At 39.8% G+C, this 14947-nt stretch overlaps 1 long non-coding RNA gene across 1 annotated transcript; it reads left to right on the top strand.

The window, feature by feature from the left end:
- The first annotated feature begins 682 nt into the window (after positions 1-682).
- Positions 683-3793, top strand: LOC128141364 (uncharacterized). The gene is made up of 3 exons (XR_008234981.1): positions 683-935; positions 2721-2879; positions 3693-3793. It is a non-coding gene; the product is annotated as an uncharacterized LOC128141364 (long non-coding RNA).
- The last annotated feature ends 11154 nt before the right edge of the window (positions 3794-14947 follow it).

Below are 14947 nucleotides of genomic sequence, written 5' to 3'. Positions count from 1 at the left end.
CTTCGAATTTATTTTCCCACGTATAACACCAAATTTTGGCAAAGCAAGGTTATAAATTTGCTGTGCTTCATGCTGTGTGTTGCATGAATGAATACATTTCTGTTGCACCGAAAGGCCTTAGAGACAGAGGACCAGATCAACACTGAAAGAAAATCCCAGTTGCATTAAGACCAGAACACTGTATTCCCATTTCAAAGTCCTTTTTCAACTATCAGAGCAATAAAATAGAAACATAATGCATCTTGATCTAGGAATGTGAACTGGAGGATCAGAGCGGCAACTTGCATTTGTTGTTGTTAAAAAAAGTCCTCTCCTCGTGGAACCTCAGTCTTGTTTAGGAAGCTCATGGACCTCCTTGCAAACATCTCGCTCAAGCTTCTCAGAAACACTTGGGAATATAAATGGCTTTCCTGACTTTAATGTTGTCTCCTTAAGATGGTGAGCAGCCTTAGTGTTTTCATGGTCATTCACACTTGTTAATGTTTTTCTGAAGGACCAAGTCGCAGTGAGGCTCCGTCTTAGATAGGAAGCTAAGTTATTCAAAATTTACACCTGATCCATGTATTCTTTCCTGTGCAAGAAAACCCGTTTCCATACTTGAGCTCTGATGAAGCACTTGCTTTTGTGACAAAAGACCCTCAGGCCTCCAGAAAAGCAGCAGACCGTTTGTAATATTGAGGGAGAACCATTACATACAAGGTATGCAGAGGTGCAGTTTTTCAGGGTAGGTCCACAGTTAGAGCCCAGGCATGCTGTATTGCATAAGGGACAGTGATTCAGCAGTAATGATAATATCTGCTATATGTTCAGAGACTGGTGAACTTTTATTGCTTTCCTCCAAATGTGTTTCTCTATTTGGTGCTACTTGGAGCAGGAGGCTGGAGCAAAACAACCAGTTTGAAGCTGTTGAAAATGCGTACAGTGTCCACAATCTGGTTAGTAATCAAATGATTGCAGCTTTCTTCTCTGCTTTGTTTTTTTTAATGAAGAACTTGCAAGGCAAAGTAAGGACTAAAGCACCTTTCTCGAGTTGCTGTAGGGGGTGTGTGTGGGTCTAAATTAAAATCAGTTGCTTTGCAGTGAAAGCTTGGAGCAGACAGATGGGTGGTAGGTACCAGAGGCAGGGAGTTTGCACATGGAACCTTTGAAACCACTCCGCAGTTTGGTATAACAGGCGTAAGGTTGAGTTCAGGACTGAGACAGCAGAAATTGGGTAATATTGAGTGGCAGTTTGTGGGGAGACAAGGACTGTAGGCTGAATGCCCTCTAGCACTTGTAACTTCTTGTTCTTGTGAGAGCTAAAACTAACCACAATTTTTATTTTAAAGATTTTTTGAAAAATTGTGCTTCTGGTAGAGTCAATGGTAAATCTGCCCAGAAGACTGGAGGGGCAGGAGTTCATATCTTCTGTTTTCAACCTCCCCCCTATTCAGCATGAGTTTTAATTAAAAGAAATTAAATTAAAAGAAATTGCCTTCAAGCATAAAGTAATACATTTTAAATAGTTCTTGGATGTAAATTTCACATTTTTGTTACCCTACAGGTTAGAAATGTTGTATTTTCTTAAGTATTAACCAGAAAAAAAATCAGACTAGTTTTTTTTAGATCTTCTAGGTTTTAAACTGGGTTTTAATATCTACTGTTATCTAACATCTACAGATAAGGCTTTCAAGTAAATGATATCAGGATCCTAGGTAGCAGAAAATGAGCAGTGGGTGCCATGTGCCTTTGAAAAATAATAAAATAAAGTGAGGCTTAGGTTCCTAACAGAACGCCAGTTGGCATGTATCAGTCCAGAACTGTAGTAAGGCCAGGAGTAAGCTCTTATTTTTATAGTACACCATAAAAGGGAATGCTGGATATTTACTACTAATAAGATATATGAAAGCCAAAGGGAAAATCTGAGAGCAAAGACCAATTTTGTTTGAAATGAATTTCTGATTTTTTTGATATATGAATGACAGACATTTGACTAAAATAAGAACCATTATTTCAGGCAATAAAATAAATAAATAAATATTTCCCTCATTTAGCTGATATTTTACTGGAAAGTATCAAAACCAGCAAAACCCATGAATGGGTTATAGTAGTCTCAGATTGTGGGACATTCTTACTGAATTCAGGGATTTATGGCTCTTCTTAAGAAACAAAACCTTTAAACACTGTTCTTTCACAGGCTTCTCTTGCATGATTCCTCCAATTATTTCCTTATACTGTGTACTTAACAAGCAGTATGTGTAGAGGTATTAACTGTAAGTGTTACTCTGGTAGAGCAAACCCACATAAAACAGTAGTTAATTTTGACAGCATTTATCTTACTTATTTTTAAGCCCCTATTTGAAATGTCTAACCTTCTGCCTATGTCTCCTATCTACCCTCTGTCACTCATGAGGAACCAGGGCTGGCTAACTCAGAATTGAGTTAGCCATGAATCTCACCCACCATGCTAACTGGTAGAAATATACTTTCTTATTCACTCCAAAATTCAGTCTAAAACTATTATTGAGGCTCGAAGCTGGTAAATAGTTCTAGTAACTAACAGATGTTATCCAAAGCTTGAGGTAAAGGTGCATTCATTTCTGAGCATGTTATTGATTGTTACCCTATTTAAGGCGTTTTAGCTGTGTGCAGTATTCCGCTGTGACAGTGCAGAGTTGCTTTTTGTTACTCAAAACAATTTTGTGTTTCTTCTATCCCAAAGTGAATTATTTATTTCCGAGAAAACGTAAACCACCAGGTGCCACTGAGAAAGAGATGGAGGAAAACACATTTCCAGCTTCAGCCAGAAAGAAGCAGCAGGGACAGCACTGCAAGAAATCTTCCAAAGCATGCAAAATTTTCGATGAATTGAGAAATGAAGATATTGGAGTCACAGAACTGTGAGTGTATTTTCTCCGCATCATGATTTGAATCAGCGTATTTCCTAGATCACAGCCATTCTTGCAGGAAGCCCTATCTAAAGTTTAATTCTACAAGAATAATAGTAGTTCCTGTGAGTAAAATGCTTATATTCTCTCATTCTCTCACTGAAAGCAGAAACCTGATTTATAATAAACAATAAGGTCTCCAACGCCTTTTTCCTTTTGTAACTGTGATTCAGAACAATGCTGTTCTTAAAGTAATCACACATTCAAATACAAGTAGGTGTGAGCTTTCAAATATACTGAAAGTGAATATTCAGAACATCACATCCTGGTGTTTGCTTCTGATGTTAAGAAAAACCTGCTGTGCAAACCAGGATGCGTGTTTTCAAAAGTCTATAACTTTGTTATTTTGAAGCCCGATTTCTTCAAACAGAGCAAGGCACATATTTACCTTCCAGGGATTTGTGCCATTTGTGGCAACTTTGGTACCCTTAAAAGAAACTGATTTTGAGTTTCCTTGAGTGCAAAAATACATGCAAATACAATTTTCATGGCTCATTTTTAGATAAATCTGCGTAGGTGTTCTGGAGTAACTTTTTGCTAATAGTTTATTTTCAGTTGAGGCGGGGAAGGTTTGATATTGTACTACTGAAGAAGAGATGTTCTAAATAAATGAAGAGACAGAAATTAATTTTTTATTATAGAAAATTTATATCCAATATAATTATTTTGCCAACACAGCACTATGCTGTAGACATTTAAATTAGGTCTATTAAATTAATTGTTTATAGTAAGCCTTTTCAGAGGAATTTTTGATGTATCTTGCAGTCCAGAACATCGGAAATCCAGTGCCAGTGCTTTAGCCCAACGAGAAACAAAGCCTGTGCCTCTGAGTCTTCAAGAGGTGGCTCTGAAGCATCCAGTGCTGGTATGTGGGTCCTCATTTATTCTACAACATCATGTTCAGTTCCATAAGTCTGTTGTACCAAGTTTGGAGGCTTTGTCCCGTTTCCAATCAATTGAAGAGAGATTTGGGGTTGACTTTGCATTCAAGTCTGAACGCAGCAACACACAGAGACTCCAACGCTACTGTCTGTGTACGGGCATGCACATATTGGTATTAATGCCTTTTTCCTAAAAGATAGTATTAGGAACTTTAAAAGTACAGGTTTTCAGGATCTGGTCAGAATTAGATCTGATGAAAAATGAGAATGCATGAATTTCTAAACCTTTTCTCCTTCCTGAACAAAAAAAGTAAAATATTTTGGTCCCTCCCAAAGAAGAAATCTTAAGACTCAGTCTGGCAATAGGAAAGCTGCGTTTTGATGTGAAAACCCAAACAGCTCCCTCAACTAAAACACTGATGTTCTTGGCTCAGATTGTGTTATTTCAGTTTGTTGCAATGACACCAAGTGCTCTGGGTCAGCTGTGTTAACCTGTATTCTTACTATGTCCTTCTGACTCCTGGGGACAGTAACTCACATGAAAAGAGAAACACAGACTACCTCTGCCAGGCTCCCACATCAGACCAGCCTCCTGTGCTACGCTCACTCATGAAACCTCCAGAGCATTACCGGAGAGGAGACCTCCTTGCAACATACGTAAATATAGGTTATGCAGTCCAGCCAAGAGAGCCCCGATGGAAATAAGCCACCATCCTTACATGGAATCTGGCTCAAACGCAGATAGGTGTTGTACTGGGCTCCAAACATTTAGACCGGTTTGACAGACAGTAGTATTGGGACTCAGGTTTGACTTAAAACCAGATTATTTTTTTGTATGGATTTTTCCAGTTCAGGTTATACATGTTCTGTGAAAATGCTTACTTCTGCAAATACTGTGTTTTTCTCCCTCCTTAAGTAAGTAGAAAAGTACTAAAGTATTTTTTAAGAAGCTACAGTGATGGTAAATCTCTTGCTCAGGACTGATACTGTTAATGTACATGGCTTCAATACAGTGGTGAATTTTGGGTTGTTTTTTAACTTTAGGAAGCTAAATCAAGACTTACTCATTGGACTAATTATGCAGCTAAAGAAGAAATCTCCTAAACTGGAAAAGAATGACTAAAAAGTAGAAGCTAGAAATTGCCTTTTTATGATTTCTCAAAAAGCTACATCAGGTACAAATTATATATAAATACTTGGAAATCTCGGTATTAATGATCATTCCGGCCCTGCATGAAGATAAGAATTCTTGCCGCTCTTTTATATTCCTCTTCTGTAAAGTAGAGACAAAAAAACCCCTGCAAAATAATTTTTCAGAATGGTTGGTATTACTGCAACTGAAAGCTTAAACTGGTATCATGAAACATGAATTTCTCCATTTGAGCTAATACACTTACAGCACTGAAAATCACAATACCAGCAATATTTTTTTTACTTTGTGCTACAACTAAGTTGGAAGAAAATGCTTTCCAGTGTAAGACCTTCCATGTACCAGGACCTACAAGGAACAAAACTGAATATGAATCAATAAATTAAGCTTCCCAGGAAACAGTATAATAAGCATATTCAGAAGTCTGTCCATATTCTTCATATGTTGAAGAAAACGGTTTTCAGTTTCATTTTATAAAACACTTTGTATCTCGCATATGAGTGATCTGTCCTATGCTCTCTCAGTAACTGCTTATGGGAGTAAACAGACCACAAGTTCATGTAGCTCAGACAATACACTCAGCTGTATGGGAGAACACAACTCTTGGATTGGGAGAGATGAGAACACTTAAAAGAATCAGAAAGGTCAGTGGAGAAGAAAAAACCTCTCATAGATGGATCACTAACTATTTTAAACTAGAAATATTCACTGAGAGCTAGGAGTTTCAACAAAATGAAAAACTTAATCATTTATGATGGAGAACCCCAGAAAGTTGTGTGTAGACAAAACCGCCAATTTTTTATGTATGTAAAAATGGGTACCCTCACTCTTTAGAAGATGAAATGGACAGGCAAATCGGTTTTACTGTCACAGCTGGAAATTTCAAGGCAAATTTAGCCAGGTACGTAAGCTGCCCTCCTGGTCCCTGAGAACTGACTGGCCAACTCTCAGTTTGTTTAAACACAGATGAAGTCAAAGTGCCAGCAACCCCCCAACCGTTGGAAGAAAAGCCCTCCAGCAGGTATTAAAAGACCATGTATTAGTGGCCGCTGCTAAGTAAGCAAGCCTTTGGAGGATATTTATCACACTGCAACCCTGCAGAAGAGATTGGTTTTAAGGATTGAACACCCTAGTTACTAGCAGGGCCAGGGATGTATATGTAAGGGCAGTGTAACTTCATTGCAGAAAAAGGAATCTCGAGAACAAGTTCATTTCTTATTTCCAGAAATGGCTGCTGGTTTTGTATATCTTGCACAGAATGCAACCAACATGTCTTAAACCAGAAGAAACTGAAATGGTAAATGGTGAACCCCCCAAACGGTGAAGCTAGTGATGACACTTTACAAAACAACAAAAACGGGACTGGTCAGCCTGCTTTGCAAGAGCATGGCTATTCTGATAAACAATTCATGTTCACAGGAAGAATCTTCCTGAAGCTGATAGTGTTCTCTTTTGAGCCATTTTTTTCAGGGTTGATCAATAAATTGATGTTTAATCCAATTTTATAACTGAAAATTCAGAGTTTAACCCCATTCATGCCAAGATAAATAGCTTCATTTCCAACTGCCAGTTTCAGAGTCCTAAGTACAGCAGATAAAGAACTGGAAAAAAAATTCATCCATGGCCAGTAGAGAGAGTTTACCAGCCTTTACTCATATCTTAAAATAAATTTAAGAAAGAAACTAACAGTTTTAGCAAAACAAGGTATCTTGTTTCTTTGCCTTATACTCCAGGCAACAAGCCAGGGGATAAAAATGCTATTTACAACAGACGTGCAAGCTTACAAAAGGGATTAGTAAAGACACATTTTGTTGAAGTCGCCTAAAATCCAGAACAAAGGCTGTAAGATTTTTAAATGGTATATTTCTGCACTTAACTGCTAATAAAAGTGACTACTAATTGTTAGGCCCAAGAGTTATATGGGAGGGACCATTAACATGTTGTTCTGTTTTTGAAGTATCTCTCTGCATTAACATAGGGCATTGTAGTGCAGATTACATTGAAATGCTGACTACTCTGCTGTAATATTGCTAAGAGAAAAACATTCAGTCCTGCGGTAAAGAATTGATATTAGTTAACTTAGAAAAGTTAAGTATTGCTCTGGTTTTGATATTTTAGATGGTCTGCTTGATGACTGAAGATATGTATTAATTTCCCACGAGGATTTGGCATTTCTGCTTTCCGCAAATAAATGGTTTCCACCAGGAGTTTTTAACTTAAAACAAAGCAGTTACATGTACTAACAGTACAACAGCTTTGACATTAATGCCAACTTCTTCGTGCTAATCTCTCATACCCCAGGAGGAGTGGAGCAGGGTACATCACAAATTTAAGTTTTAGATTTAGAGGAAACTGAAAGCACTGTGGGTCAGGTTAGTTTCCTTTGCAGCAGTCAGCCCTGTCTAAGAGAAACCAGCACTTCTGAGCTGCTAAGAATATATACATTTAGGTCAATATGTCAAGATCAATGAAGTCAATATCTGTAGTCTTGCTGTATTAGATTTTCATATCTAATTGTTTTTGTCCAAAGTGAATTAAGTGCTGAAAGAAGAGAGGGGGGGAGGAAAAAAAAGAGCTAGTTAATTGTCACAACCAGAGCAAAAGAAGCATGTTTCTTTGCACATGCTAATCAGTTCCCTCTGTGTGTTTACTTTTGCCCCTTCGAAGGTGCAGACTGATAGTGGATAGGAATAATGAATTTCTTCTAACCCGACAGCTATGCTTCTTCCATCAACTCTCCTTCCCCTTTGTTCTCTCCTCCAAACAAAGAAGTTTCTCCTACCAGGCTTCTCCTCAGTTTACCAGATCTGGCTCCTTTCTGCTCCCATTCCCCCACCACCCTATGGCCCCTTCCCCCACCGCCTGGCCCGTCTCCTGCCTGTTCCCACTGGTTTGCCATCCTCCCTCCCAGCACTTCTGGCTCTTTGTTCCCACAGCACTCTGGAGATGTGTGCAGCAGAAGCCCAGCACTCTCTCTTTTTTAAAATTTTTCTTTTTCTCAGGGGGGGAACCTGGAACATTTGAAGTCCCATTGACAGCAGACGAGAAGATAGCAGAGAAAAGAAGGAACCTTCATATGCCTCAAGAAAATGCTATCATAAAACACAGCCATGTTTTCCTTCAGAAGGAGATATTCAAGCACCAAGAAAGACTGCATGCAACTTGCATGCAATTAGGACAGATTGCTGTTTAAGTAATTTGTACAAAATTAAGGACTTTCCTTCGTAACATGTTTAACAACATTTTTAGAAGTACATTCATACCTGTGAAGAAAAGTGAAGAGAAATTAAGCTAGACAGTCAATTTGGGCTGAAGTTGCCTCACAAGGTTTTTGGAAAGCTTTTACACATAGAAATAATGAGTATATTTTCAAATCTGTGTAAGGACAGTTAGCAAGAAACTAGCTTTCTGTACTAGAGTACAGAAAGGCCTCAGGTGCATAATATTAACCTGCTAGTGTGGTGGTGGTCTGGGTAAGAGAAGTATAGTCTTTTTAAAGAGGGAGAGAAAACACAACTATCATTTTCCCTGCTTTGGAAGAGCGTATCCCAAATTTCCTGGGTTTTATGGTTTCATTAAAACCATAAAAAACAACTTTCATCTCCACCATATTATGAGAATAACTGCCAAAACAAGTTTAAGCAACCAAGAAAAAAATGTTTGTAAAGTGATGCGTGTCTCTTCTCTATTCACCTTATTTAAGAAAGGTACGATTGCAAATGAAGCACCTTTGCTTTCTAATCAGGTTCTTCTAACAGTTTTAAAAATCCTGCCTGCTTCCAGTTTACGCTTGAGATAATCATAATGTGTTGCTTATCATCGAGTAAATGGAACAAGCAGCAGTCAGACCAGTCCAGTAGTCAGCTTAGATTGCATGGCAATGCTGAGGAAGCTGAAGATGCCTACAAATTCATTATCCCTAATATCAGAGATCAAAAGAGTCAAGTGTTGCTCTGCGGCACAGCACATAAATTACTTTATAGGGGAATTCTCACGTGACCTGATGAACCTATGAAAAGTGGCAGACACTAATAGGTAGTAAAATAATTTCTCTAGAAGTTCACTTCTGCTATTTGTTTGCATACCTCTCTGGGACAGAAGAGAAATTTGCTAGTATTTCCACCTGAATCCTCCTCCCATGCATTGAAAACAATGAAATTCTACTTGAATTAGGACAACAGGAGAGGCAATTTAAAGGGGCCCTAAGGATTCAGTCTCTTAATCACAACTGTGACAAAACGCTGTCATCCTTGCCGGCAGTTCCCTAGCAATTTACAGTACAGCAGTGTAACAGGAGGAGACCTTGCATTGCAAAGAAACCTGACTAGATAACCAGATCTTCATCTTCTGATTTCCCCTGCCCTTGCAATATTACACAAATCCTAGTGATCACTGGTTACTCTGCCACCCTGAAGCCATTTGGGAGCTACATTTTGACCCTGACATTGTATCTAAAGTTATTCAGAACCCAAAGTCAGTGCAGACTTTGGTTTCCAAATAGCCCATTTAATGAAGAGGGCATTTCAGTAGCGTGGTGTGCATGCACACCAGCAGCTCCATTAGGCTGCAATAGGAGCTTAAGTGTTTTTATTATAGAGGCAACCTAAAATCACTCACTCTGGCTGAACTGTGATTTGGACTGCTCCCCAAAAGGGCTTCCTTCCTGCAGATAAGACAGGAACTTATTAATTAAACTGCTGGGCAGCTTTTCCCTGGGAGGTACTGGAACCCCCTTCCTCAGATATAGGCTGCTCCAAGTCTAGCAGTTGTTTTAGTCTATTAACAAAGAAATACATAATTGGGAACTTGGGAAAGAGCTGAGGGACTTTGGAAAGAACTTCCCAAAGCAAAGAAGACCTAAAGAAAGGGCTAAGGTTTTTTCTTTTAAGTCATTGCTGCACTGATTTCCTGCTAAGCAATTGCTCGAATGTAAAAAGATTTTGTTGGACTGTCAATGGTAGGTTAAATAGAGTCAGCTAAAGGCATATTTTTATTATCTGCACATAACTAAAGGTAATTTAAAACGTAAGGAGAAGGTAGTTGGTTTAAAGGCCAAGCAAATACCTCAGGGTTCAATCCTGACTTCAAAAGATTGTGATGTTTCTAACAACTTATTATTTGCTGGTATATCAATAAGTGCCAAACCCACATCATTGTTTCAAATTATGTTCCAAACCAAAACACATAGAAATTGCCAACCTCTGCTAAGCACCACAAAGAAAACAAACTGTACATACTTGGGGGTGATTCTTGAAATATTGTAATTCTTAATTAATTTTAAAAATTTAAATTTAAAATTTAATTTTAAAAAAGAACATTTAAAAAACAAAGGGCAACAGTATACTCTGTTAGCTAAGCTTTTGGGGAATATCCACTTTTTCTTCTTTTTTGATGGATCTTCCCTAAAGAGGCAAGTACAACAAAAATCTGCTTACTTACATTCGTGATCATAGGTTGAGAATCTTCCCCTGAAAGGGCTTGTAGCGTCACCTACTCATGATAGTGTATTACACTATTTAGGTGTTGAATATGTCGACTGATAACATAGTTTGTAAGATACTGGTGTGTGCTTCCATGCTTAAGGACTGGGAAGGTCTGAATAAATAGTTAATACTGGTCTACTTGCAAAAGGACAGGTTGATTTGCTGTACTGCAACTAGTGTAAACCAGAGCTAGCTAGGTTAGCTAAGGAGTTATGGCTCACTATATGTGAGATGTCATTATATATACATGTAATTTTTATACTTTTTTTTTATATACACACACAATACTTATCTGGCATATATGTGATTTGACTTTGTGCAGAAGGGTTTCTAAACCTGGTTGCCAACTGCTATTAGGGTAGCAATTGTTACATTTAATTAATAATGTTCTCGAATCCAAACCCCTACTCCCCTCACAAATGTAAGACTAATTTCTGAACTTGTGCAAGCATATATTCAGCTTCTACATATTGTCATCCTTGTCCTCAAGAAACCCTGCTAGGCAAGCAAACCTTGCTACTCCAAATTTGACTCTGAAAATAAAAATGTGCAGCTCACAAGAATCAACAGGCAAAAAGATAAGGTAAGATATTTAAAACTTTCTCACAGATTATTTCACTATTCTGAAATGCATGAAAATAAATATTTACCAACTACAAGGCAAAGATTAAAAAAAATGAGTTAAAAAAACCCCACATAGTTTATTCATGAATTTGTGATCAGGTGGAAAATTATGGGGAGTCTGTATCACAGAGTATTGTGTCTTAAGATTTTGCTCGGTTTACTTGTCTGAGGTTCAGAATACAACATTTTTCCTCGGTGAAAATGAAGCCTAAGCAGAGGAATAGACCTTAATATTCGTGTGCTTCTTTCCTTAGACTAACAGAGTGTGTGTGCAAAGTCAGTGTATTGGCTTTGTGTGGCAAGGTTTTGGTAGCGGGGGGGGTTACAGGGGTGGCTTCTGTAAGAAGCTGCTGGAAGCTTCCCCTGTGTTCGAGAGAGCCCATACCAGCCGGCTCTAAGACGGACCCGCCGCCGGCCAAGGCCGAGCCAATCAGCGATAGTGGTAGCACCTCTGGGATAACATTTTTAAGAAGGAAAAAAAGTTGCAGGACAGGCAGAAACGGCAGCCGGAGAGAGGAGTGAGAACATGTAAGAGAAACAACCCTGCAGACCCCCAGGTCAGTGCAGAAGGAGGGGGAGGAGATGCCCCAGGCGCCGGAGCAGAGATTCCCCTGCAGCCTGTGGGGAAGACCGTGGTGAGGCAGGCTGTGCCCCTGCAGCCCAGGGAGATCCACGGTGGAGCAGATCTCCACCTGCAGCCCGGGGAGGACCGCACGCCAGAGCAGGTGGGTGCCCAGAGGAGGCTGTGACCCCATGGGAAGCCCGCACTGGAGCAGGCTCCTGGCAGGACCTGTGGCCCTGTGGAGAGAGGAGCCCACGCTGGAGCAGGTTTTCTGGCAGGACTTGTGACCCCAGGGGGAACCCATGCTGGAGCAGTCTGTGCCTGAAGGACTGCAGCCTGTGGGAAGGACCCATGTTGGAGAAGTTGGTGCAGGACTGTCTCCCATGGGAGGGACCCCATGCTGGAGCAGGGGAAGAGTGTGATGAGCCCTGTCCCTGAGGAGGATGAAGCGGCAGAAATAACATGTGATGAACTAACCATAAACCTCATTCCCCATCCCCCTGCGCCGCTGGGGGGGGTAGGTAGAGAATCCGGGAGTGAAGTTGTGCCTGGGAAGAAGGGAGGGGTGGAGGGAAGGTGTTTTGAGATTTGGTATTATTTCTCAGTACCCTACTCTGGTTGATTGGTAATAGAGTTAGTTTTCCCCAAGTTAAGTCTGTTTTGCCCGTGATGGTAATTGGTGAGTGATCTCTCCTGTCCTTATCTTGACCCAGGAGCCCTTTGTTATATTTTCTCTCCCCTGTCCAGCTGAGGAGGGGGAGTGATAGAATGGCTTTGGTGGGCACCTGGAGTCCAGCCAGGGTCAACCCCCCACAGCCAGGCAGGGGAACCATGAGAAGGAAAAGACCTATTTTGGTCTACTGTACTGCAGTCATGTAGCTGGCTGGCTACTGGTGAATGGTGATGGGAATTGACTCAGTCTCCAAGTTTTAACTGGAAGTCCACTGCAAATGATGGTGATATAAACCTGAAGTTCAGTCTTAGATAAAGACAGGTCAAAAAAAAAAATTTTTTTTGTTTTATTGGTTAAAATGTATGGCAAAGACTATAGTCTTTAATCCGGACACCTTTGGCAAGAGAAATACTTTTAAATGACAGTAGCTGTTCTTGAGGCAAGACTGTTAAGCCATCTACTTTCACATTCCTTTAGGGTGAAAGCATTCCCAAAATAGGATTATCTATTTTTTATTTTTTCTCTTTATGACCAGTTCATGGGAAAAGGCAGAAGAAATGTTAAGTGTGATTAGTGTATTTTAAAATGTATTGCTAAGTCAGCATCCCTTTTCAGAATAGCATATTTCTGCTGACTGCCTTTTTATGCAAGACCTTCAGCCAGTTCTCCATGAAAAGTTCAGCTTCCAACAACCTGTAAAAAAAAATCTCCTTTTCTTACAAAGTCTTCTAGAACTGTTAGTTTATGTAGAATGACGAAAGTAATTTCAAAACAGATATGAAATGGGCAATTGCCTTTCCCTTCCTGAGGTTTCCATGGGTTTGTCCTCTTCAAGGACTTTCAGCAACAGGAGTTCCTTTGGTGCTAGGCACAAAGCTCTTTGGCTACAAGTGGAAGGGAAGACAGTGCCTTTGCATCAACTTCAGGATTTCTGCTTGGAAGCCTAGTATCAAAACATTGAAGTAAAAAGAATTAGAAATACTTGGGTTTTAGTGTCAAAGTTTCTCAATTGGAGGCATCTCAAATATATCCATTGGAAACACCCTCCTACCCCTTACTGTTACTGTTCATTTACTGTTAGTATTTCTGTTCAAATGATGTATTAGTCGGTCTAAAGCTGTTGAAACTTCACTTTCATAGTTCAGTAGTAATTCAAGAAAAGCCGTATCCTTAATTTGTTTTGTGTAGAAGTTCATATTGCTTTGTTAACTCTGAGACAATTTATAGAAATTTTTGTCTTTTTTGAAATATTTTAAAAATCTGGATCTTGTTTTGAACTATGATTGAGGCTTAACCCAAATTTTTACAGGGACAGACAAAAAATTATCTCCATGAATACTTCAGATATGCTGGGGATCATTGTTCTCCTCTGATCTTTCTCGAGTCAGAGCACTGGCAATATTGGGAAAATGAAGTTTTGCTAAAGTCTTTGGGAGGGACTAAAAGGAAAGATTTTATTCTGTATGCATCCTTCAGATGGCTTTTGCAAGGCCCTGTAAAGCATGAAGCCTGGAGAAGGCAGTTGTTATGCCGTACCTCTACCTCTAATGACAGCTGGTTGATCTCCATAAGGTTTCCTGTAGCTGTGCTTCCTCTTGGAAGAAAGACTGGGATTCTGTGTTATCTATCTAGTTGCTTTCTTCTGTCTGCTTGTCTTCTTTTTCTTTAATGTTTAAGCCAAAAAACATATCAAACTTCTGTGGCTAAATTTAGGCCTGTGAATCCAATTCAATAACTTAATTCCTGCAATTGCTTTATTTGGTGCGATTGAGCCTAATACAATTAGTTTGGTGAGTAAAGCTGAGAATCACATACCTCTGTGTCTGGGGGGGCAGGTGGGAAATGGAGGTTGGGGGGGCTGATTTAGCCTGGTTTTCAAAAGTTCTTGACTTTGGTAGGAACTGTAGGTATTTAGCACCACCGATTAACAGGTAACTTACTTAGGTGTTGAGGCACCCAGGTAGGTTGAGTTTTGAGTTGGTTTGTTTCTTGAGCGTGGGTGTAAGTGAGGAGAGGGGGGTGGTGGTGTATATCTCATAAGATGTAAATGCACAGAGGGAGAGAAGTGGTTTGAGGCTGCAGATGAATATATGTCTAGGAGGAATGGGATGAAAGCTAAGCAGAGTAAAATGTGTGCAGCATATGAGAAAAAAGATAGCTTGCAAGTGAGATACATTTGTCTATGTGTTTTCCAAGGCAAGCAAAGGAAATTTTGGCATGCACGGACATTTGAAAGGGATCTGGATAAAAGGAGGCGTTTGCTGGACCCTGCATAGAAATGCTTTTCATCTCTGATATTGTCTTTGGATATTTGGCATGAAACACATTGATTTTGCTTGAAAATATATGGGGCAGCCAAAAGCTTGTAGCCACTTGTGCCTTGCTGAGAGCTCAGCTTCCATAAAACTGAGTTCCTTTAAAGAAGGTGCCATGCTGTCAGCACATCTGTCTCGAGAAAGGGAAGGAAGCACTGAAGGTGGAGGATTGCTGTTCATTAATTGCATCATATTGAGCTTCCAGGCAGACAAGTACTTGAGACAGCCAAAAGGTGGAGATTCTTAGGTTCCTCCCCCTGCTTTTCCTTCTCCTCCCCCGTTCCCAAAAGAAATGCTTTGCCAAAACCTCCCTGTGGCAAAGCAAGGGTTTT

This window comes from Harpia harpyja, chromosome 4, assembly GCF_026419915.1.
Source record: "Harpia harpyja isolate bHarHar1 chromosome 4, bHarHar1 primary haplotype, whole genome shotgun sequence".
Classification (NCBI taxonomy): Eukaryota; Metazoa; Chordata; class Aves; order Accipitriformes; family Accipitridae; genus Harpia; species Harpia harpyja.
Note: the sequence above shows the minus strand (reverse complement) of the source record. Positions and strands in the feature narration are given on the sequence as shown.